General features: G+C 45.3%; 1 long non-coding RNA gene across 3 annotated transcripts; it reads left to right on the top strand.

Moving 5' to 3' along the window:
• The first annotated feature begins 2,356 nt into the window (after window positions 1–2,356).
• LOC123018140 lies at window positions 2,357–13,743 on the top strand. Of its 3 annotated transcripts, none has more exons than XR_006413723.1 (4): window positions 2,357–4,111; window positions 4,974–9,301; window positions 10,490–10,577; window positions 12,856–13,743. It is a non-coding gene; the product is annotated as an uncharacterized LOC123018140 (long non-coding RNA). The 3 variants fall into 3 exon arrangements; XR_006413722.1 differs by having other exon boundaries at window positions 2,357–5,499; window positions 7,553–9,301; XR_006413721.1 differs by having other exon boundaries at window positions 2,357–9,301.
• The last annotated feature ends 10,581 nt before the right edge of the window (window positions 13,744–24,324 follow it).

Genomic DNA, 24,324 nt, shown 5'->3' with positions numbered 1-24,324 from the left:
GCCCGAGGCGAGCGCGGACACCCAAGCACCCGATCTCCGTTTGGTGCAAATGTGGCCTGGGCATGGTTTTTTCATATATTTTCTTGTCAATACGGTGCAAGAAAACGGATGAAAAAGTGTTGCAAAGTTTAAGACAAGGAAATTCAAGACTGCATGGAGCTCATTCAGTTACATGCTCCGAGAAGAAGGAATTGTGTTGGTTACATTTACCAAATATTCTTCGCGTTGCTCAAGTGTGCAGCTTGGGAAGGGGCAAGCTGGGTCCATCTCCCCATCTGCCAAACAACGGGATGGTTCCTCTGGAACGCCTGCGTTTCTGCCCAGCTCTCTATTTTTACACTCAGTGGCTTGAGACAGGATAACCTTATCCCCTCAGCTAAAGGCAATTCAAAAGGGGGGTTGCTGCCACTGGTTTGTACACGTAGCCCACTTTTTGCCTTAGTTTAGCAGGTTATTTCACAATCTTGCAAAACCTGTTCATCAAAAGCCAGGAAGAGTCTTGTGGTAGCTTAAAAGGTTAATGTGTTTATTATGACATAAACATTCGCAGACAACAGTTCACTCCATTAAAGGCAGTAATGGACAAACGAAATATAGCAGTGCTGTGGGAAGCTGTGCCTCTTTCAGATCAGTTTCAGCTCTCCCTATTATCTTGCCTTGACTATCGATAAGGACTTCAGTAGGTCTATGAGTGCCAAGGGCACAGCACCTAAAGAAAAGGGAAGGTCCTGTTTGATGTGAGTAATAATTACCTCTCCCAATAAAACAGCTCCCAATGTATCATCTACATATTCCTGTGATCAGTGAACAGAAGCAAGGGTGGGGTTATAACTATGCAGATAGGGGGTAGCTTGATTTTCAGTGACTGAAGTCACCAAGAATAGAGAGTAGATTTAAGTCCTATCCAAATGGAGTTCTCAAATATGTCCCTTAGGAGGAAAAATTAAGTCGAGGTCCTTTCATTCCTATGGGGAAACCTGAGGGCACTTTTGCAGTGTGCGCAAAACTTGACCTCTGCCTCTTATTTGCTATACAGTCCTTCATAAATAGGGAAGTGACGTGTGTTTCAATACTACCTCCCTTCTCTCCCTCCCTATAACATTTGTCTGGATATTTTATAGAGAGATATAAAGGCAATCACAACAAAGGCCTGCGGGTGGAGGGGGAGGATGACACAAAGGCACGTTTGCTTTTTTGGCAAATTAAAGGCCTGGCCCTTCTATTCAAAATTATTTCAGTCATGAGCACATACCAGATTACACTTTTGGCATTACTTGCCTTCCTTTGCCTATAACTACTATTCCATAATGGATGCCCCTAATTTCAGGAATCAATGCACCTGGAGAGTTTATTAATTTAAAAAAAATTGTAGCACCTTAAAGATAACACGTTTATTCTGACATAAGATCTCATGGGCTATAGTGCACGTCATCAAATGTATGACCTAGAAAGCATCTGCCAGAATAAATGTGTTGAGGCGCAACCTTCGTACAAGTTTAGACGGGGAAAAAAAAGGCCTACAACTCCCAGCATGCTCTAGCCAGCAGAGCACAGATTACAGATGGCTGCCACATGCTGGGAGTTGTAGGCCTATTTTTCCGTCTAAACTTGCATAGGATTGCAGCCTTAAGTCTTTAAGGTGCCACAAGACTTCCGCTGCTTTTGCTGCAGTAGAGTAACGCAGCTGCTCTAGCAAGAAAGGCGGAACGTACCCTCTTCCCTTCTGCCAGGCGCGGCATAAACAAAAGACATTTATAAACGGGGGTCTTCTCCCTGCCAAGAGGGCGGCGGCGGCGGGGCAGAGCACGGCACCGCACCTTCGCACACCCCTTCTCTTATTCTCTTACCATTGGCTCCCAATCCTGTCAATCATCGGTGATCAGGCAGCCGGCCAGCCGGCAACTCCACCCACGGCAGAAATGGTCGGAGTACGCTGCTGGCACGCCTGCGTTTGGTTAGGGCGAAAGAGAGGAACCTGGAGTGTCAGGAGAAGCTGGGAGAGATGCGAGGAAGGAAGCGGCAGAAGGCACGAGCGGATTAAAACGCTGGGAGCGCCCCAGCGTTGCAGCTTGGCGAGTTTGTGAGGGGGAGGGAAAGGAAAAAGGAAAGTCACTCTGCAAAAGAGAAACTCCCGAAGAGCTACAAGGTCTGGCTTCCATAGGAGCGGGCGCTGAGGAGGCTCTGCTGTGCCAGCCCTTGTTCAGCCTGGTGCTCTTCAGACTACAGCTCCCAACGGGGGCGGCACTAGATACCGAAAATGTCCGGGGCCCAACCGACCCCCCCCCCCCGAGAGAGAGAGAGAGAGAGAGAGAGAGAGAGAGAGAGAGAGAGAGAGAGATTTGCACATGATAATTCACGTACGCAAATAGATGCACAGCATTGGAAAGAATTACTGTAGTTTACATTTGATAGAGGAGAAGTTAACCTCTTGCTTGCGTTCAGGACAGAACTGGGCAATGTCCCAAACTGCGTGTTCCAGGTACCCACCCCTTTCCTTGGCCCTTCAGGCCCAAATCCAGATGGAAAGGATGGAGTTCTTGAGACCAGCAGTGAGCTGCATGATGCTTTAAACATTTATCCTTTAATTGCAAATTGAACAGCACACTGGCAAGGGACATAATAAGAATGTATTGTAGGCCGTACTGACCCCGAGCTTTTAGGCTGCAAGCTTACACAGTTCTTAGAGAGTATCTCCTCCCCCACTGAACATTATGGATTTGGTTTGAGTAAATCCTTAATTTCCATACTATTTATTTATTTATGTATGTATTTATTTAAACATTTATTTATTTATTAAAACATACTAAAGGGCTGGAGGATGTTGCTTTGCTGTTCCTAATACCTGAACCAAAAGAAGTGGGAGAGAAAGATACTGACTTCTCATTTTATTTCAAATACCTTTTTTTTTTGAGGGGGGGGTGTAGCTTCTGAGAATTTAGAACACTTTCTATTTTAACACTTCTTGGATTCTAACTTCTGATACCCTAAAATCTACAACAAATGTGGCAAGATTCAGTTCTAGAAACATCATCATCATCATACAACTCTTAATTAAAGGGCCAAAATGCATAGCTGAATGCCTTTATTATGACCAACCAAAACTCCTAACAAAGATAATTGCCCAACATTGAATGGGGGTTTTTTTATTCCTCATGGTCCAGTATGGCTACCTTTGTTTCTGGTGGTGGTTTTATTTTTAAGCTACTCATCGCATTGCACTTGAAGATGCTTCCAGATGGTTTGCTCCAAGCAGTGCCAGTCAAAGACATGATGCTGCTATTATGCCTACTCCGCTAACATATTTTTGTGAAAAGGAGAAAGATGGGGAAAGTGGTGGGAGAACACTTGGGGGCTGTTAGAAGAAAGCAGTGCCGTTTGGACACCATGTAAAATTCTGTGAATGCAGCAATCTGGGACCGCACAATAGCCTTGTCCAGAAGCAGCCTGACTCGCGGCTGCTTTCATGTAAGGCACACACTTCATACAGGGCATGGTTTTGGAAGACGCCTTCTCCCATGCAGAAAAGACTGCTTCTGGTTTGGCACCAGCCACTCACATTCACTGGCAACAGCTTGTATTAAAATCACTGAACAGTTGTGAAAATTGGCTATTGAATGAATCCAGGACACATTTATATTTATATTTTAAACCGCTTTAATAAATTAATTGAACCAATTAAAAGAGTACACTGTACAGCCTTAGTAACAGGAAGCAGACGAGCAAAGTTACAAAAATGACCTTGGCTGCTTCCAGATGGAGGGCTCCTACCAATACCAATTAAAAGACATTGTTCAGCTAGTTTGTCTTTTTCTCCTTGACATGTTATTTGTGTGTGCCTTGAGAAGACAAAAGATGGAAGAAACAGTGGGAACAAATGGGAGGCTTACTAATGGAAGACGACGACATCTGTAAAAATGGCATGGATGAGGCAGACTCATCTTGAAGGACCTTAGGTTACGACCAGGAATGAACATTTTGAGAAGCAAAAACTGTGGCTTTTGAGGAAGGATTTGTAACTAGCATCAGAACTAAAGGTTGTTTGCTTTTTCTGAAGGAATCTTCCTCCAGTCTTTACATCATCCTGTAAAAACAAGAGAGATCTGAAAACCTGGTAAGTGCTTTAATGGATTTTCCAGAGAAAATTATTCACATCTGTACATTTAATATTTACTGAATGTTACACAACTGGAGAAGGTATGCACAAACTGTTTGCTCCACTTACAGCAAGGGCTTTCTGCATGAGGCATTTATTGTGTGCTCATGATTCATAGTAGTTGAAGGAGGTTTACACAACAGTGCCATCCTCCAGGGCCCTTTCTGTGCTTCCCAAGTGTTTTTGTGGTGGGTCTGTTTTATTTTGCGGGATAAAAATCTGGCATTATGTGAACATGATGGAATGAACTAGAAAGGGAAGCTCCTGTATTTTTGCAATTTTGCTGTACTGCAGCACCTCCTGTACTTCTGTAAAGGAACATATAGAAAGGCACAGACAGGGAAAAAAATCCTGGGAAAGAAACACTTGTAAAGGAGCCACTCTTAATCCTGCAAAGAATCCAGAAGCAGAAGCCTCAGTAAAATAGTGGGCCAAAAGCCTGTGCAGGGAGGCCCAGGTCTTGCGGTGTGAACTGAAAGCTAAGTCAGGAACTTCAACCATTCAGATGTGCATTTTCCCAGAGTTGATAGCACCTATGTTAGAGTTTTTAGGACCCTTAGCCAGGGATATTTGCTTCACTTACCACATTGTAACAGAGCACCAAGGAGAGAACATGGTATTTTGTTGTACACCTGAGTCTTCAAGGAAGGAAGTCTTGGCACATTACAGGTTTTTGTGCTAAATGTTGGTGGAGGTTTTTTTAAATGACCAAATTAAGCTGTTTGATAACATGCTATTTGTTTTCTTTACATAGTTTGTGTTACTGCTCTTAATGCTATTTTGATTTGTGATGCTTTTGAGGTTTTTGGATTTGATCTAGATTTCTGCTGGATCAACTGTAGCAGCAGAAGTGGTCTTCCCTGCCCCCTCCATCGCACAGTGGCCCCTCCAGTACCCGGGAATACAGCACAGGAAATCAGACGTGTGCGATGTGCCTTCAAGTTGCCTCTGACTTACAGTGAACCCCCTCCAAAACGTCCTGACCTTGACAGCCCTGCTCAGCTCTTGTAAACTCAAGGCTGTGGCTTCCTTGATGGAATCAAGCTATCTCATACTAGGTCTTCCTTTAATTCTTCTCCCTCTGACTTTTCCTAGCATTATTATCTTCCTTAGTGAGTCTTCCCTTCTCATGATGCGTCGCAAGAACAACAGGCACAGTTTGGACATTTTTGCTTTCAGGGCTTAAATTCCAGCTTGATTTGATCCAGGACTCCCTTGCTCATCTTTCTGTGACTCCAGGCTATTCACAAAGCTCTCCACTAGCATCACCCCACAAATAGAGTGAGCTATGGCGTGTGAGTAAAGGACCCCCAAAATAAGGCAGAGGGACCTTTCACAAGCATAAGGTATGTCTAGAATCTAACTCTTTATATATGTTTTCATTAAACTATACCAAAGGTTGCATATTATATAAATTACAAAAAAGAAAGAAACCTAATGGATGTTGAGTAATTTGTACTGTCTATAGCAGCTTTCCATGATGACAGGCAGGTCTGTTTCCTTGCTGAAGACTAAACCCAGTTTTAATACTTAGCTCCAGTGATTGGATACATGGAAGCCCCTAAATTTGGAGTCTTATGTGCATCAATAGGATCGCACCCTTAATTGGATTTCAGGTGTGCCTATTGTAATCAATGAGCCTAAAGTTAGTCATGACTTAACTGCTAATAAGTGTAATAAATTATGTCACCATGGCTTTATTTGCCTGGGATGAATTGCCATGGCATATCCTGGCTTCCCATGAATAAGCTGAATGCATGCAGTCCTTTCATTCCTGCCTGGCTCTTCTCACTAATGTAAGTAGCCAGACAAACTAGAAATGGTTGCCCCATGGGCTATTTTAGGATTTGTAAGCCACGAACAAATTTAAGGTATTTCCTCAATGCCTTTCAAAGCAAGAGCCCTCCCTGGCATGGTATACAACAATAAAATACATAAGAAAACCAACGGGATATTAAAATGGTAAAAACAGCAAAAAAACACAATAAAATAGAAAATAGCACACAAAACAGGAAACACCAGGATAAATAAAACTTGCAGTGTGCTACTGCAGCTACACCAAGTTGAATAAAACTTAATTAGGGGGAGACCAAAGCAAAGTAGTAAGTTTCAGGGCCTTCTTAAAAGCTTGCAATGATGGGGTCTGGTGGGCCCCAGGGACCAACTTATTCCATATCTGGGGGGCCACAGCAGACAAGGCCCTCTCTCATGTGGCCACCAGCCTAATGCTGTCATAGGTGGGCAACTGAGAAGGGCCTCTCTGGCCGATCTTAAAGAGCACACAAGCTGGGTGAAGGTGGCCCTTCAAGGACTTTGGTCCCAAACTGACCCTTCTAGTGTTAAGGGTAAAAATTAGACCTTTACATTTTGCTTAGAAATATGCTGCCAATCAGAGTAGCCACAGCAGTATTACATGATCAGATTATCTCATCGTCGGCAGCACTTGGGCAGCTGCATTCTGTGCCAGCTGAAGTTTCTGAACCATATTCAAGGGCAGCCCAATCCAGATCACATTACAGCCATCAAGTCTGGACTTCACTAGTCCATAGATACCTGAGGCAAGGTCTGTCCTCCCCCAATAGCGCCACAACTGGTGCTCCAACATGAGTTAGTGAAATGCATTCCTGGCCACCCCAACCATGTGGGCTTCCCCCGTTAGCACTGAGTCCAGGAGGTATCCCAGACTATGCACGTTTTTAGGGCAAGTGTAACCCTGTTTAGGGCAAGTGTAAACCTCCATCCAATCCATAGTGTTCTGTCTTGTCTGGATTAAGTTTCTGACTGCTTACTCTTATCCACATAGAGCAGTATCAAAGCCTCCCTTGGATTTAGAAATGGAAATCAGAAGTACAGCTGATTATGCTTCAGTGCAAACCTCCTGGTGACTCCCCTCCGTAGTTTCATGTAGATGTTAAAAGCACGGGGCGTAGGATGAGACCTTGAAACACCCCGTAGACTATAGAGTGGAACAGTAGCTTCCCCAGCACTGACTTCTGAAACGGTTCCTCTAGGAAATACTAGTATCAACTGAAAACTGAGCCTACTCATCTCAATTCAATTCAATTCCATTCCATTCCATTCCATTCAATTCAATTCAATTCAATTCCTTAGAAGGATACCGTGGTCAATTGTATCAAAAGTTTCTGAGACATCTATAAGAACGAATAGGGTTGCAATCCCCCCATCTATTCTTGGGCATAAGTCAATCAACCAACGATGTTACTTTTCTATTATTAAGTTTGCAAGTTTATTGGAATGGATTTAAATAATGAGTATCAAGCTACACCGCTTAGAGTTGCGAGGTCACCACATGATCAAGAATGGCAAATTTGATACTGGCTGGTTGTTATCTGAAGCCAGAGGGTCTAATGTGGTTTCTCACTTCTGCTTTTTCCAAAGTTGCAGGGACCTTGCTGTCCCTCGAAGAAGTATCTGAGGTCCAGGTATCAAGTCCAGCTCAGATTTCACAAGCCAGACTTAGAGAGGAACCTACAGGGCTAGGAGTAGGCTCAGTCCTCCAAGCAGTTTGTCTACATCCTCAGGTTGCACAAGGTGAGTACAGCTATGTACATCTATAACGAAATGGTACTCCAGCCCCATCCATCTCAGACGTGGTCAAAACAATGATATTCAAGTCAACATGGATACAGGCAACTTTATCTCCAAAAGTGTCTAACCAATTGTTCACTGCAGGCCTTTGAAGGTTCAAATTGGTGTTCTAAAGCGTATACCCAGGAGGCCAGTAACCACCTAAAGCAGCTGCACTGAGCAGATGCAATGATGGTCAAGAAAAAAGATTTCACTGCCAATACTGCCATGGATTAAGATCACAAATGGATTCTTACCTGTGCAGTCAAGTCTGTTGTGTGCCTTCTGCCACTGCTTTAATCACTGAGATAGTTATTTTACTGCACTCAGCTCCTAGAATGACTAAAGAACTGGTATGGTTCTACACACATCATATCAATAGCCTGGTTCATCTCATTCCAGGCAGGGCCCAGAACCTCAGCTGCAATCCCCAGTATTTTAGAAATCCATTTGGATTCACCAGCCTCCAGGGGCGAACAATCCAATTTGGTCCCACACCCCTGCCGAGGTTACTGGTACAGCCCAGAAAGTGCATCCTGCTACATGTTAGGCCAGATATAACCTGAGACATGGAATCTTCAGCCGTTCCTGTCAAGGAAGCCACAGCATGAATATTGAAGGAAGGAGACCACAGCCCCCCAAACCAAGAGACTTGGAGCCCTCAATACCACCCTTGAGAACACCTCAAGTCAGCTCAAACAGAAAGACTTACTGGGTAGTGGGGTACACCATTATAATCCTGTCTTAGGTGCCCAACATCAGGTACAGTCACTCAAAATGGGCTGAGTGTTGGGGCAGGGTGTCTGATCAGGGGGGTAGAATTCCTGTCATGAAAGTCTCCTCTTCCCCTTTCCACCCATCTAGTCAAGCTTGGCTCAGCACAAGAAACCCTGGTGGACATATTCAGGAGAAATTAACTCCTCCTCCATTCATCTAACCAAGTTTCAGGAACAAAGGCCAGGTCAGCCTGCTCTTCAGAAAGGAGGTCAAGGATGATACACCCTCCTCCATGATCCCGCCTGGCATTCATCAGCCACACCTTCGGGCTAGAGGGGGGTGAAGGCACGCCACCACAACTGGAGTACCTTCCAGAAGGAGCTAAAGTGCACCATGTCAGCACCTCCCACCAACATTACGCCTTCTGCCCCACACTGCATCTATACTGGTCCCAACTTCTTCCACAGTGCAAACCACAGCTGACCCACCAAAACCTACCAAATGCCCAAACCCACCTAACTGAGCTAATATCAGTATAAACCAGAAGTATCACATGCCAGCTAATTCTTCTGTGTGTGCCAGAAAGCAAAAAGTCTTGCCCTTGCCCGTCCCCAAAGAGATGACCCCCTGTGGTGTCACCCCATGGCCAGTCCTCTAGGCCTCTTCTGTTGCTTCCAGGCCGGAGTTGCCGCCTCCTACGGCAGTGTTGACACTCTGAAGGAGGCCAGCTACTATTCTTTCCAGCCAGAAGTGGATGTTCTTGTTGCTGGAGTTACTGCTGCTGAGGTCCAGGCCAGATAAGTTTGACCTTCCAGAAAGTTCCCATGCCACCAACTGACAAAGGTGAGTCCTTTTTAGTTTAAAGTCCTGACTGGTCCAGGGTGTGACAAGCTGAAATCCTGTATTTGGATAACACACTAAGTATATCATCATGCTAGCAGGAGGAATAAAGCTGGAATGAACAGGCTGCAAACACCAGTAACAGTCAGGCAAGCTTCACCAGAATCCTGACTTAGCATTCTGTGGTAAACTGGACACTGATTCCAGTTGGTCTTTTCTAGGTATGACTAAGTCTGGATCCAACCCTTTAATTTCTGTGATCAAGCATTACAACCACCCTTTTTTAGTAATGGGAAATGCTGTGGAGTATGGACAGTGATTCCAGAGGTGTGTCAACCATAAAGACATACCAACTGTAGTACTTTACACAGTCACCAGGGTTTAATTAACACCAGTGCCATTTCATTAGCTAGATATAATCCTGTAATTCCAGAGTAGTTGTGGGAAGGACAAATGCCTCTGTATGTGATTTCACAACCAGAAAGGTGTTTATATACATGCGTGCATGTGCACACTCACAACTGTGGGTGACATATTGATCATTGCCCCAGAATGCTTGACTGCTTCTTGTGTGAGCTATTTTTTAAATTGAGCCAGGAATGTGGGTTAGTTTGGCAACCCACCCTGAGTTTCCCACCCACTCTTCTCTCCAACAGCCTCCACAGCCCCCTAAAAATGTTCTCTTGAAAGACAGGAATCCTGGCTGACTGGAGCAGTCTGTGGCACTGGGTCTAAGGAGGAAGGAAGATGTTGTGGGAACTTGGGATGAGGCAGCATCTGTGAGTGGAATAGAAGAACTATCCACCCAATTTTAGATTCAGCCCGATGTAATTTCAGGAATCCCCCGAGACCATGCATTCCTTAAAACACTGATCAGTAAGAAGGCACCAATCAATAGATTATAGGTAATCTATGGATCTGGAGAGTCTTGTATTGCCAGGACATAAATGCACTTGCAGGCAAGTAAGTCCTGCTGTGTTCAGTGGGGCTTGCTTCCAAATAAAAGTACACAGGGCCTGCAGCACTAGTCTTGGCAAGAGCTTCAAAAAATAAGCAGGCATCATTCTGCTGGGTCATTACATTCAAAGATCAAGTATTTCTTTATTCATTTATTCCAGAGCGCCTTTCATTTCATCTTATCTAATAAATGATTACAGGACTTTAAGAACATATTGCTTTTATTCTTCTTAGCTTCCTGGATAATTAGTGAAGCCATCCTGAGCCAAAATTAGCCCTGCCTACAAGGTCAAGAGCCATTAGGAGAGAAAAAAAATCTATGGTAGGTGTCCTCAACCTTTCTGGACCTCTGGGTACATCTGGGAGTGAGAAACGGCTGTGGTCACCACCACGAAATGCCTAATTGGTGGATCACCACTCTGACACCTACCTGTTGCATGGATGGCTGTTGGGATGCATCTCATTCAGAAAGACTTTTGCATCTATTGGACACTGCAGCATCTCTTTAATAAGGGGTTGTCTAATTTGGCTAATTGCTGCTGGTTCAATACAGCTGATACTTCTTTTAAACATATGTTTTGGCAGCGTCCAGAACTTGCTTCTGTTTGGGAGGAGGTTATTCCAGAAATAAATTTGTACTGGAACATACTTTAATATTCACTGCTGCACACACGTCTAGAATTATATATCAGCTTCATGCAGATTAACAAATTGCCCGTGATAATCGATTCTCTGCCCCTTTGGGACAGCTAAAAGACTGCTGTTGCAGCACTGGAAAGATAAACCTCCCTCCTTTCATGCAATGGATCGAGGACCTAACAGCTCTTCCATATAGACATGAGCTTTGGCAGGACACATTCATTCACTCATTCATTCATTCATTCATTCATTCATTTAGGGGACTTCTATGTTTCACCAAAGCCTCGAGGCGGCTCACAAACCATAAATAAATAGAATTCAATAAAACAATATAAATTAACAATATAAATTAAGTCACCCTGGCCAAAGAATAAAATTAATAAATAATATTAACAATTAAAATAACATTTGAACAAAAAGGTCTTTGCCTGTTGCCGAAAAATAACGACGGCGCCAGGCGGACCTCTCTGGGGAGCACATTCCATAGATTGGGCGCCACCGCAGAGAAAGCCCTCCTCCGAGTACTTACCCTCCTAATTTCCTTCACGGAGGGTTTCTGGAGAAGGGCCTCTCCCGCTGATCTCAAGGGGTGGGTGGGCATATATGGACGTAAGCGCTCCTTCAGGTAACCAGGACCCAAGGCGTTAAGGGCTTTATAGGTCATAACCAACACCTTGAATTGGGCCCAGACTTCAGTGGGAAGCCAGTGAAGCTGACGGAGGACTGGAGTCATGTGAACATAACGCCCAGTCCCCGTCAGCAGCCTGGCAGCTCTATTTTGAACCAACTGAAGTATCCGGACCGTCTTCAAGGGTAGCCCCACGTAGAGTGCGTTACAGAAGTCAAGACGGGAAGTCACCAATGCGTGTGTCACTGTCGCCAGGCAGTCGTACTCCAGGTAGGGGCGCAGCTGATGGATCAGCCAAAGCTGAAAGAAAGCGCTCCTCGCCACTGCTGTCACCTGAGCTTCCAGTGAAAGCTCTGGGTTGAGGAGCACTCCCAAACTGCGGACCTTGTCCCTAAGAGGGAGTGCAACCCCATTCAGGACTAGGTTCAATTCACCCTCGCCGAAGCCTGAGCCGCCAACCAACAGGGCCTCCCTCTTGTCTGGATTGAGCTTCAGTTTATTGGCCCTCATCCAGCCCATTACCTCGGCCAGGCACTGTTTCAGCACAGCCACTGCCTCACCTGGATTGGTGGAAAATGAGAGGTAGAGCTGGGTATCATCAGCGTACTGATGATTCCGCAGCCCACACCTCCTGATGACCTCTCCCAGCGGTTTCATGTAAATGTTGAACAGCAGTGGAGACAAAATGGACCCCTGCGGTACTCCATGGCATAACTGCCATGGCGCAGAGCCATAGTCCCCCAACACCACCTTCTGGAATCGGCCATTGAGATAGGAGCGGAACCACTGCAAGGCAGTGCCTCCGACCCCCAATCCCACTAGCCTATCCAGAAGGATACCATGGTCGATGGTATTGAAAGCCGCTGAGAGGTCCAGAAGAACCAACAGGGACGCACTCCCCGTGTCCTTCTGCCTGCACAGGTCATGGTACAGGGCGACCAAGGCAGATTCAGTACCGTACCCGGTACACTTATATGGCTATTTGGACTGCTTTTCCTGAAGCCTACATACAATTGCCAGAAAGTTGTATGTGTTTCATATGTATCCCTTGCTATGGATATATGCAATTCCATGTCTGTATATTACTAGAGAGGTAAAAATAGTAAGAAGAAAGGTTTGGGGGTATCTGCAGACATCATGTTGGGGTCCCCTTCACAGGTGTCTTAGAGGTTACTGCACTACCATGGTACCCATGGATGCCGCACTGGGCATCCCTGCATAGCCTTCGGCTGTGGGGAGGCATGCAAATATGATAGATAGAAGGATGGATAGACAGATGTGTGTACATATGTAGAGAAAACTCGCTCTTTCTTTTCTGGCCTCTTCTTTTTAGGCACAAGGCAGGTGTGTTGCTTCCCCAGGGCAGTCGTAAGCATCCTGCGGTGGTGGGAGTTACTTCAGCTGGAAGAATACGAGGAACATCTATGCAGAATACGAGGGACATCTAAGTGCTGTTGGTTACCATGGGTGCTCGTCTTTTTTGCACAGGCCGTACGTGAGCCCGTCTGGTGATGGAAGCACCAGGTGCAAATTGGATGGCCAGTCTGCCGCCACCAGTTCCAGCCACCTGTGTCCCTGTCTTCACCCTTCTAGCCCAACCGAGCTCACAATGGTCATTGAGAATCTTGTAAGGTTTTTTACTAGAACGTGCCGTAACATGTGTTACTAGAACTTGAGGCTTCACCCGGTGAATCTAACTGATGCTACATTCAGGACACACAAATGAAGGTACTTGTTCCCATAAGACATAATTTATACAAGTCTCTGTCACTAGGTAAGGAGATGGTTTCTGCCTTAGATGGCCTTAAAAGGGGATTTCTCACATGAATGGGGAGGGTATGGAAGAGCTCATGGCCACCTCCAGGGTCAGGGGAAGACTTTAGTTATTTAAAGAGTTTTTATCCTGCTCCTTAGCCAAAAAGTCTCTGGGGCAGCTTTCAAACAACCAGTAAAAGAGGAAAGTCCCTGCCTGCAGGCTTAAGAAGACATGAGTTACAAGGGGAAAAAAGGATCAGCGAAGGAAGAAGGCAGAATTTTATTTTTTTAGTAGTGCTATTGGAATATTCCTGCTTTCCCCTCTCTTCTTCACTACAGCATGCTGGAAGGGCTGCTGCTGTGACCATAAAGGGAGGAGAAGCTTGTGAGGGGAGACTGGCAAGGGATGGCTGTTCCCCTTGGCTGGTCAGAAGCATGTTTTATTATTTAAAACATGCTTTTTATTTAAACGTCACTTTAATTGTTAAAAATATTTACTTATTTATCTGGCCAGGGCAACTTTTCTTTTCTTTTCTAACTTCTTTTATATCGTTTATATTTTTTATTTATTTTATATTATTAATTTTAATTTTATATTGTTATTTTTGTATTGTATTGTATTGTATTGTGTTGTAAGCCGCCCCAAGGCTTCGGCAAGGGGCGGCATAGAAATGTTATAATAATAATAATAATAATAATAATAATAATAATAATAATAATAATAATGTGAGTAACAGGATGCTGCACTAGCTAGACCTGTGGTCTGATCCAGTGGGGCTCTTCTCATGTTCTTGCAAAGCTGTGCAGAACCCAGTCACGTGCAGAACCCAGGCTGCAGGTGCAGAATCATTCGTAGGTCGTGCAGCAGCCTGCAAGAGCGCGCACCCCACCCCACCCCATTTTACAGTAGCTCCAGCAGCCACCCTCAAATGGTGCCAGCATCCTGAGCCGGTTATTGTTCTGCTAAGCTGTACAGAGTCATGCAAACAAAGGAGCTTTAGAAGGCAACAGGGTTAAACTGAGAGAAGCGTTGATCCCACTTCCGGTGGGGCCCGTCCTAGCACGAGGCTACCCATGCCCCATTGCCGAGCTCTCCCCTCTGATATCCATAACTTGGGATGTGCACCCATCTATGTGTCCCAGGTAGATCTGGCTGCTGCCACCACTCCAAGGCCCCAGTCCCCGCGTTTGCCTTTCGTGCAATTATTTGCCTGTCGTGCTGACTCCATGTGACCGAGTATCACAGAAACATCGGACACCTGTTGATGCTCTGTTTGAGTGAAGTGGAGCTCTGCTCATGCTGTTCTCTTCCCCTGGGAAAGGAGAAGTGCGCTCACACACTCCGGACACGAGAGCTCTACTACCGCATCTAATCTTCTGAGAAAAGCTAAGTTTGCAGTCAGCCTGTGAGGAAAGAATTAACATTACCATGTGAAATATTTGCTTGGTTGTGCCTCTACCCTGAGCCTATACACTAAACAGGGCCCCCACCCCTTTGTGGGTTGGTGAACGTATTTGGGGTTTGGAAAGTTTCACGGGCGCGCTCTCATGAAATAGCTGCCAATGGAAGTACAGGGTACCCAGTCATAAAATGGCTGCCATTGTCAGGTCCAGGAGGTAGGTGGCAGGTGTGTACAGGTGGGGCACCAGGACCAGGGCAAAGGGAGGTCCATGCAAGTTTCAGCAGAATGCAGTGGGCCAGAGGCAAAGGCAAAGTGAGGAACAGGCAGGGGTCAGATATCCAGCAAGGCATGGCAGGGCCAAAGGCAGAGCCAGGAACAGGCAGAGGGAAGAGATCAGCAAGGCATGGAAGCACTGGAGGCAAAAGCAAGGTCCAGACAAGAGCTGAGGTCAAATGCCACCAAGGCAAAGCAGAACCAGGAGCCAGGCAAGGTCAGAGAGAGCAAGGAGCAGGGGCAGGCAGAAGACAAGGCATGGCTGGCAGCCTGGCTGGAACCATGACTGGAAGCACGATGTAGACACCATGAAAGCCCAAGTTCCTGTAGCAAAGCTGAGCACCGAAGGGACCCCTTTTACAGGCCCTTTCAGGGCTTCCAGCATGATTGCATGGGCTCCCATCCTTGCAAAAACCTATGAGTCTGATCCTGGTCCTGCAGTTACTTGCAGGGTTAACTGTGCTTCATCATCACAGCACCATGGGAGCTGTGACCAGGCGTTAGATCCTGACAGTCCCAAAACACTAAATTTCAGTAGATGAACTGCTGAGACTAAAAGAAAAGCAGAAGGCAGAGAGAGGCCTGAGTTCCAAGACACAAAACCACTCTTTTGAACCCAAACAAAGATGGAACTGGAGAGCAACACTTCTCTTTGCAACATGCTAGCCCTTGGGGGTGGGGGGGGGGAGATGTTTGGGATTTTAAAATGAACCTGAAGACATAAGATAAAAATCAGGAGGAACAGGGGGATTGGCAGGCACCAAGAGAGGCATCCAAGGACCCACTGGCTCCCATAGACACAATGTTGGAGAAATTCCCTGAAGGAAGACCCTAATGCCCTTCCAAGGCAGGTGACAACTCCATTGCACAACATCATTCTGCTATAAGGTCTATAACAAAAGGCAAAATGCATCAGAAATGAGAATGGAAGCAGAAATAACCAGCAAGCAATTAAAGTGACAGATTCTACACATTTATCATTGATAGATTTCAACAGAACTAATCTATTTCAGAGCTGTTGTGAAAATGAACAATACATGCCTAGAGAATTTAGGGGCAGGAATTATATGTGTTCTTCAAGTATGAGCTACAAACTGCATAGTGTGATCATAAAATGCAGATAAATGGCTACAAAATGGAGACCAATGTCTCCTTAGTTCCTCGTGAAATATGGAAAGCCGTTTCTAAATGTCCCAGAAGTGTCTCTCTCTCAAAAGGAATTCCTAAGAATGTACAGTTTGTTACTGATTCACTGTTCACATGGTTGAATAAACACTGCAACAGAAATAACTGTCTTCCACAGCCAGCAACACTTCCTTGATTCCTGGTGATATTTTCAAAATTTAATGTTTAACTTATCTTACCCTATTGGGCCATCAGTCTTTCTATTGATTGGGGAGAGACGAGCTCCGTGGCAGAGCACACGGTTTGCACAGTGGAGCAGGCCTTCAGTCCAACCTCCTGCTTAGCAGGGATGAGCGTGGGGGGGACCCCATCTGAGACACCAGAGAGCTGCTGCCAATCAGAGCAAATCATATGGGGCAAAATGCACAAATAGGCTGATCTCACACAGAGCAACTATCCATGTCCCTATCTATACCACAGCTCAGAGACAAGCAGTGAATTGTCCACAGGCTGCACCTGTTCCTCAAGGCAATTTTCTTGAGCTAGTGATGGCTCCACACATGTTTAATAAGGATGATGCAAAATACTGGACTAGAGCAGACCTGGGCATTGTATGGCCCGTGGGCAACATCCGGCCCAATGGCTGACCCTGACTGGCCCATATGAGGTCACTGGCAAATTAAAAGTCAATGCAAATTATATCATCGTAATATAGACGCAAGCAATACAACTGCACTGCTTTTATTTTGAAGGATCTGCTAAATTGAATTGAATTTATTGCTTTTCATGTAATGTTAATGTTAATATTTTTGTGAATATTCATTAAATAGTGTTCTGTGCTCCACATTTTCATTGTATCATTGTAATGTTTCATTTACTGTTTTTATAGAGATATATATTGAGCAGAGCTGTAAGTGTATTGGTACGGTCCTTAACAACTGTCAAAGTTTCTCATGTGGCCCCCATAGGAAAATTAATTGCCCACCCCTGGACTAGAGCATTGCTTATACATGAAAAGAAAAGAAAAAAGCTATTTTCATCTTCAGTGTCCTCTTCATCATCATCTGAGCTGGATGAATCAGATTCCCACTTTATAGTCAGAAATTGGGGGAGGGGGTCCTTAGGTTTGGCTTATGCTCTAAATGGCTCCATGGATTGAACTGACATTGAGCAGTGCAGGTGAGGTCAGGCTGAGGATGGTCCATGCCAATTTTGAGGTAGAAAGCCTACAAAGTTGCTTATTTTTATGAATTTACGTATTGATGAGTGACTTCCAGCAGTTTGATAGGTAATGATCTGGTTTGTGTGATCCCTGTGGCTTGTCGTGCCTAATTTAAGCCACAGCAAGCCACCATATTTAAGCTATAGCTTGTGTCATCTGAACACAGGTGGCCAGGGTTGCTGGAAGATTAAACAATCCTCAATAACCCATGGTCTGTTGTAGGCGATTGCGGTGTTGTTTAATCTGTGAACAACCCCTGCCACCTGGGTTTGGATGATGCAACAAACCATGGCGGCTCCCCACTGGATTTTTAAAATTCAAATGGCCACACACACCCCAGCCCACCACAGTGGGCTGCAGAGATCATGTGAAACAGCCCATTATCTGTTCTGTTTCTCACAAACTTTGCTGGAGTTCAAGTTGATTGGTCAGTTTCCCCATTGGTACAGCACATTTTGGGAAATGGTTTATTGTATCGGGTGAGAAGGGAAGGTCTAGTTACACACCTGTAGTAACACAACAGTAGTAGCATTATAATTTGTAGTTTTTATTAAGAAGGTGATTTTGGCTCTCTTCCCCCAACCCATTGATCCTGTGGCAGTTCATAAAGTTTGTCCCTGGGCATACCCAGAACAATCCTGCTGGAGGGAGGGGACAGGATGGGATTGAGTGGGTTGGTTCCCAGGGCAACAGAACAGAAGCAAAGCAGGGAAGAAAGGAATACCAAGAAACAATAGAATCTAGAATTTAGTGGGATGTGTGTGTGTGTGTGTGTGTGAGAGAGAGAGAGAGAGAGACAGACAGACAGACAGACAGACTAACCATGTGTCACTGTCAACCATACTTCTGTTTGGATTTTGTATGGGATGTTGTGACTGCCTGATTACAGGTGCTCCATGGCAGTGTTACCCTTAACTGTTAGGTGGAATCAAATTCAGAAGCTGCACATTCCAGCCTTAACCTGCACCAATCGCAACATTCCTTCATTCATGACCTTCCATCCTACCCTTGCATCTTTTCTAACGACACGACTTTACAGCTTCCATTTTATTCCCCCGTTGCTTACTCACATGTATGGCAGTTACTGTCCTTTGGACCTTTCGTGTCTGAACAAGAGTCTTCTTTAGCTAGGTCGGACAGTCCTAAACCAGATTCAGGACCTGCCTGTATGAAATTTCAGTCCAGACCTTGAAGTGTCATCATGCTCCATTCTCAAGGATCAGAACTTCTTCTCATACTTTGTCCATTCAAAGCTAAAACTTTCCTTTTCTACTTCTTATATAATTATAGAACAGTAGAGTTGGAAGGGGCCAGAGGGCTCAGTGCAGGACTCCAGGTTAAAGCTTCCCTGACCAATGGCTGTCCAGCTGCCGCTTAAATGCCTAAGAGCCCACGACCTCCCAGCTATTTGTTTCTGTTGCTGTGCTGCTCTAACAGTCTGGAAGCTCTTCCTGGTCTCCAGCTGGAATCTGGCTTCCTTTAGCTTGAGCCCATTATTCCGTGTCCTGCACTCTGGGATGACAGCCTTTCAGGTAGTTGAAGAGTGGGGTCATAGCTCCCCTCAGTCTTCTCAAGGCTAAACATGCCCACAGGGCTTTGTTTCCAGTCCTTATTGCCCTCCTTTGAACCCTTTCCAGCTTGCCTGCATCTTTCTTAAACTGTGCTGCCCTGAACGGGGCACAGGACTGCAGATGAGGCCAGACCAGTGCTGAGCAGAGGGGAACTAGCACTTCACAGGATTTGGAAGTGATACTTCTATTAAAGCAGCCTAAAATAGCATTTGTCCTTTTTGCAGCCACACCACATTGTTGACTCATATTCAGCTTGTGATCTACAACAGTTCAAAGATCCTTCTCACTTGCAGTATTGTTGAACCATACTGTATTCCCCATCTTTTAACTATGTATTTGTTCTCTTTACATTTGTAGTGGCTGACACTAGATTCTTGGGCAAAACTGTGCAGTCCTAGAATATGCATAGCCTTTGCAGGGATGGGCAACATTTTGTCTCCCAGGCATTTGGTCTGCACAGGCAACAGTGAGGGGAATTGTAGGCCAAGCCATCTGGAGGACTACAAGCCACCCAGATCTGCATTGCAAGCAGTGGCTGGGAATGAAATATTTATTTCCTTCTTCACACAACAGTTACAATGCACGCTCTAGTAGTTCTGATAATCTTATAATTTGGGCTGGCTCACTCAAGGGTTCCTCCTCCTCCGCCCCCTCCCTTCTTTCTTTTTTTCTTGCTGCCTCCCCCCGCCCCCAATACTTTTTAAAGAGAAAGTAGTGACAATCTACCAGTACTCTGACTATATTTTCAGCTGGTGTAGAAACAGCACTGGGGGAAAAATCACTGACTCACCGTGATGAGGATAAATGGTGAAGCGTTTTAAACTATCTTCAACACACACACACACACACTCAAACACTCAGAAGATGAAAGCTCTCCATTTTTTCTCTGTGTGCTCTTAAAAAAATACATTATTTCTCTTGACACAGGCCTATTTCCTACTCCTCAGAATTGGATTTAAAAAAATCTACTTACTATTCACTATCTACATCTAAGGCCTATCTTTCCCTCTGTAGTATCTTGATCAATTTGCTGCTTAATTCCACATCTTTGATTTCATCTCTTCTCTTGGTTGGGGCAGTCCATTGTATTTCAGTTCCAAGTTTACCTCCTTTCATTGGCCTCCTAACACTTCTAAAGCAAAATGAAATGGCAGCCCCACGCAAACTTACTTGGGAGTAAGTTTCTGGAACTCTGGAACAATAAATACCCAGTGGGCTGTGCCACCAGGCTGCTTGAACCTGGACAGCTCTCACAGCAATCACCCACAGCAACATTCCCCCCACCCCCCACCCACAGTGGTTCCCCCAGTATATTTTTCATAACCATCTCATTTTGCAGTTGGGAAGCTTCTCCTAATGACAGCCTTGGGGCCTTGCAATGCTCAAAAGCGTGAGAAAAGAAAGAAAACCACAGAAATGTTTGCCATGTGAACCTCACAAACCCTCATTTAGCTTGGAAACAGCCATGACTCTTACAAGGTAAAATTTCACTTATCCAAATGGCCTCTGAAATGGCCAGACCATAATGAGGCTTTAATCAGATTCTGAGTAAATACAAGTACTATTTGCGTGAGTATATTGACATGGAACAACACAGGGAGATATGCAATGTGGATGGTTCAAAGGGAATTTTGAGCCTAATGGAAATTCTGCCATTACCATATGTTTTGAGAAAGAACATGCCAAGTTTTCAAAGATGGACTTGCCTTTAAACCCCAAATGCATGTTTGCCCTTAAGATGTCTCCAGTCTGCACACCTAATACTTGCTTATTCGAAACGAAACATTTTGAGTCTGTTCCCCAATTTTGAAATTTCTGTAAAAATTAAAAGCAGCCGAAGATGCTATAATGCCAGAAGCTTAGAAACCTACAGAGAAAGAATTTGAACTGGCAGGATCAAACTAGATGTTATTCACATCCTTAACCCTTACCTGGCTGAACACAGCACAGCAAGGCCCTGACTGCAGTGGAACTAGAGCATAGGCAGGAATGGGCCTTGAACCCTTCCACTCTGTCACAGTCCCAGTCTGAATTTGCCCCAGTGCACACAGCAGGGTGGGGGGCCGGATTCAGATCTGGACCACAGCAGGGCAAAGCACTAAATCCTTCCTCTCCCTGCCACACTATGATCTGGATCTGCTTCAAGGGCCCTCAGGCCTGCATTAAAAAAAAATAACAGCCACATGATGGATTATGACTTGCCTCACCTGGCCCTGCGATGTTTAAAAAAGGGCTAGGGACATTATTCAGTATGACATGAGTGCTCACATAAATTACGTTGCACGTGTGTAAAGGGATTCTAGCCAGCAGTACGCAGGGGCCAGGACTGACAGCGATGCATCCTAAGACCTTCCTGAGAAGTCAGTGATGCTGCCTTCAGCTGCCACACCTTTTGCCCTCTTCGTAATTTATCCCTCGTTGTGGTTGATTAAAGCTTACCCTTCAGCCCCAACCTGGAGGATGCAGGACCTGGGAATGCTGGAGAGCTGTATGGAACTGTAACCATTTTCTGATTAATTGCAAACTGGGCATGGCCCACCAGCAAGGGAGAGTGTGGGACACTATTGTAGGCCCCATGCTCTTGGGAGGCGAGTTTACCTGGTTGCCATGGAGCAACCCCCATTAAGCACAGTGGGATTTGTTGCGGAGTAAATCCTCACATGCTCTCCATGTCTCAGGACTTGAGGGTGTTACTTGGCTGCACCTGATCCCTGGACTAGAGGCGAGGCGGCAGAGGGAGGTGTCACCAAGCTGGCTCTCCTATTTCAAATAAATTTTTGGTAATTGATGAAGGGTGGTGGTGTTTACAGTTCTAATTTCTTGAAATCTTTCCCAGCAGTGAATAATTGCTTAATAATTAATTAATTGTTAACAATAATTAATGACTTAAATAATGAATAATTTGTTACTTTTTCATGACATCCCAAACCAGCTGTTTGAGGCATGTGTGTATGTCTTTAAAGGACGCTGTCTCCTAAGGATATCCATTTTTGTAAAAAAAGGATGTATGGCCAAGAGAGAGGAAGGCATTTGCCTTCACGTGGAGGGAACCCACAGGCAGAAAGATTCAGTGGAGGAAGCAGAAGGAAAGTATGTGACCAAAAAGTCAGCAAGTCCTGCGGATCAGGCACAACCCAGGTCATCATGGCTCCAGACCAGCAAGTTCCATTTTTCTCCAGTTATGTGGAAAGCAACATCTTTCAAAATAATTTTCTGTACAATGATCCCTGAAAGCTTATTATACTCCAATAAGTTAGTGGGTTTTGAAGGTGCCACAAGGCAATCTGACTTTTGAACACAAAAAGGAAACTCTTGTCATCCTCCCAATAATAGCATCGTCTGCTATTATTTTTATTTTTTATGGTCATCATCATCATCATCATCATCATTTCTATAGCGCCCCATGGCCAAAGATCTCTGGGAGGTTTACCACAGTGCATAAAAAGAATGCTAAAGTACAATACAAGTATCATTAAAACAAAACAACACTGAAATGAATTTTAAAATGAGCTTAAATTGGCTAAAAATATACAATTAAAAATGACCTTGCAAAGGAGAGAATCACCTGGACAATCTGTTCAGGCCCCTGGATAATCAAGCAAATCTTTAACGGACTCTGCACAAAGGGCTTTCTTAATCTGGTGCTGAAAAGATAGTAAGGTTGGTGCCCGGCGGGCCACACTGGGGAGGTTATTCCAAAGATGGGAGGCAGTCACAGAGAAAGCATCCCCACTTGTTGCCACCCTCCAAGGCCTCCTTGGGGTTGGCTCTTGCAGGAAGGCCCCAGAGGTGGAGCATAGTGTGGATTGGGGCTAGGAGTGGTGCTCCAACTTGTATTGTGGTCCCAAGCCACATAAGGCTTTATAAGTTAAAACCAGCTCCTTGCAGGCAGGCCAGGACCTGTCCTATATGTTTAGACCTATGGGTCCCAGATATTAATTTGGCTGCTGCATTCTGCATGAGCTGGAGCTTCTGAACCATCTGTTCTCTTTCTCTGGTCTAGTGAAAACCCCTGATGCTGAGAAGTATCATGACCCTATCAGAATCTGGCCACAGGGAACCTGCAAAAAGCAAATGCATTCCAGAAAGATGATTTCAGAGCCAAACCCTCTGCAGCTCGTGCATTTGGGGGTTTAGTGTGTGAATTCAGGCACACTAAAGCAAGTCGGGGGAAGCTGTACGTTGGTATTTTACCTTGCCCCAAAGTCCAACATCGCTACACATTCAAGCTCTTTTCGAAAGCCAACCCGCTTTTATTTCACCCCAAGGTAAGTGGCCTTGGCCAGCTTTGAGTAAGTGACACGTGAGGAAGGCCTCTGGCGTTGCCGGCTCACCCTCTTCTCAGGCCTTTGCTTCCTCCAGGGGCCCAGGCGCAAATGCCCAGGAGCAGTTGGCCCAGCAGGACTCTGAAGAGTCAGCCCTCGCTTGAAAAAGCTGAGTGACAGAGGCATTGTTAGGCGATTTTGAACTTAATGAAAATAACAAGCAGATTGTGAAAGGAAAAGTGCCAGTCTCCCCTCTAATTGTGACAGGTTCATGCTGCACTCCCCATTAATTCGCTCACAGAGTGAGTCCTAAGCTCTCCTAGGAACTGCAAGGCTACTGTGTTTGGGAGGAAGAAGCACACTTGAGATTCAGAGACTGAGAGAATCACAGGGTCAGAAGGGGCCAAGGAGGCCGTTGGGTCCAACCCCCTGCTGGTGGAAGACGCCAGCTCAGCGCAGGATGACTGCCCAGTTTTGCCTCGGATGTCTCTAGTGCGGGAGAGCCCATGACCTCTCCGGGCAACTGGTTCCACCTTCAGATCGCTCTGGCAATTAGGAAGCTTTTCCTGGTGCCTAGTCTGAATCTGGAGTGCTGCAGTTTAAGCTTGTTGTTCCATGCCCTACACTGGAGGATAAGTGAGAAAAGGGCTTTTCCTTCCTCCTTGTGACAGCCTCTGCGGGATATGTAGAGCAGTGTCATATCCCTGCGCAGTCGTCAAAAGATGATGGCAACTGCAGCAGCTCGAACATTCAGGGCACAGCTCGGGGGCCCATGCCCAGGTGTGCCCTCAGCCAACACTCTCCTGCTGCCAGCACAAGCAGACATGTGGGTCCGGCCTTGGACTGAAGCCCTGTAATTCTTCAAAGGTATAATACAGCTCAGCTAGGGCCATGGCATTACAGTAGCTCAGCAGGTAGAAATGCTGTTGGAAATGTTTAATGTCAGAAACCTCAGGCCTTCACCAGTAATACATTGCAGGAGGAGGAAATATGAACTCTTGAAATGCCTAAGAAAGTGTTTGTATGGGCTCTTTCTTTTTAAATCAAGAGAGGCGACTGGCAGCTCTTTAATGTAATGAACGAACAAGGCCTGTCTGTTCAGTCAAGCAGAGCTCACTTGGCTGAGGAAACCTTTGCATTTTCTTTTGTGCTTGGGGACTACTAAGAGGTCTCTGACTTTTTTTTTAA

The sequence above is a fragment of the Varanus komodoensis genome, unplaced genomic scaffold, assembly GCF_004798865.1.
Source record: "Varanus komodoensis strain SLA01 unplaced genomic scaffold, ASM479886v1 scaffold11, whole genome shotgun sequence".
NCBI lineage: Eukaryota > Metazoa > Chordata > Lepidosauria > Squamata > Varanidae > Varanus > Varanus komodoensis.
This window is presented reverse-complemented; position numbering and strand designations above follow the sequence as displayed.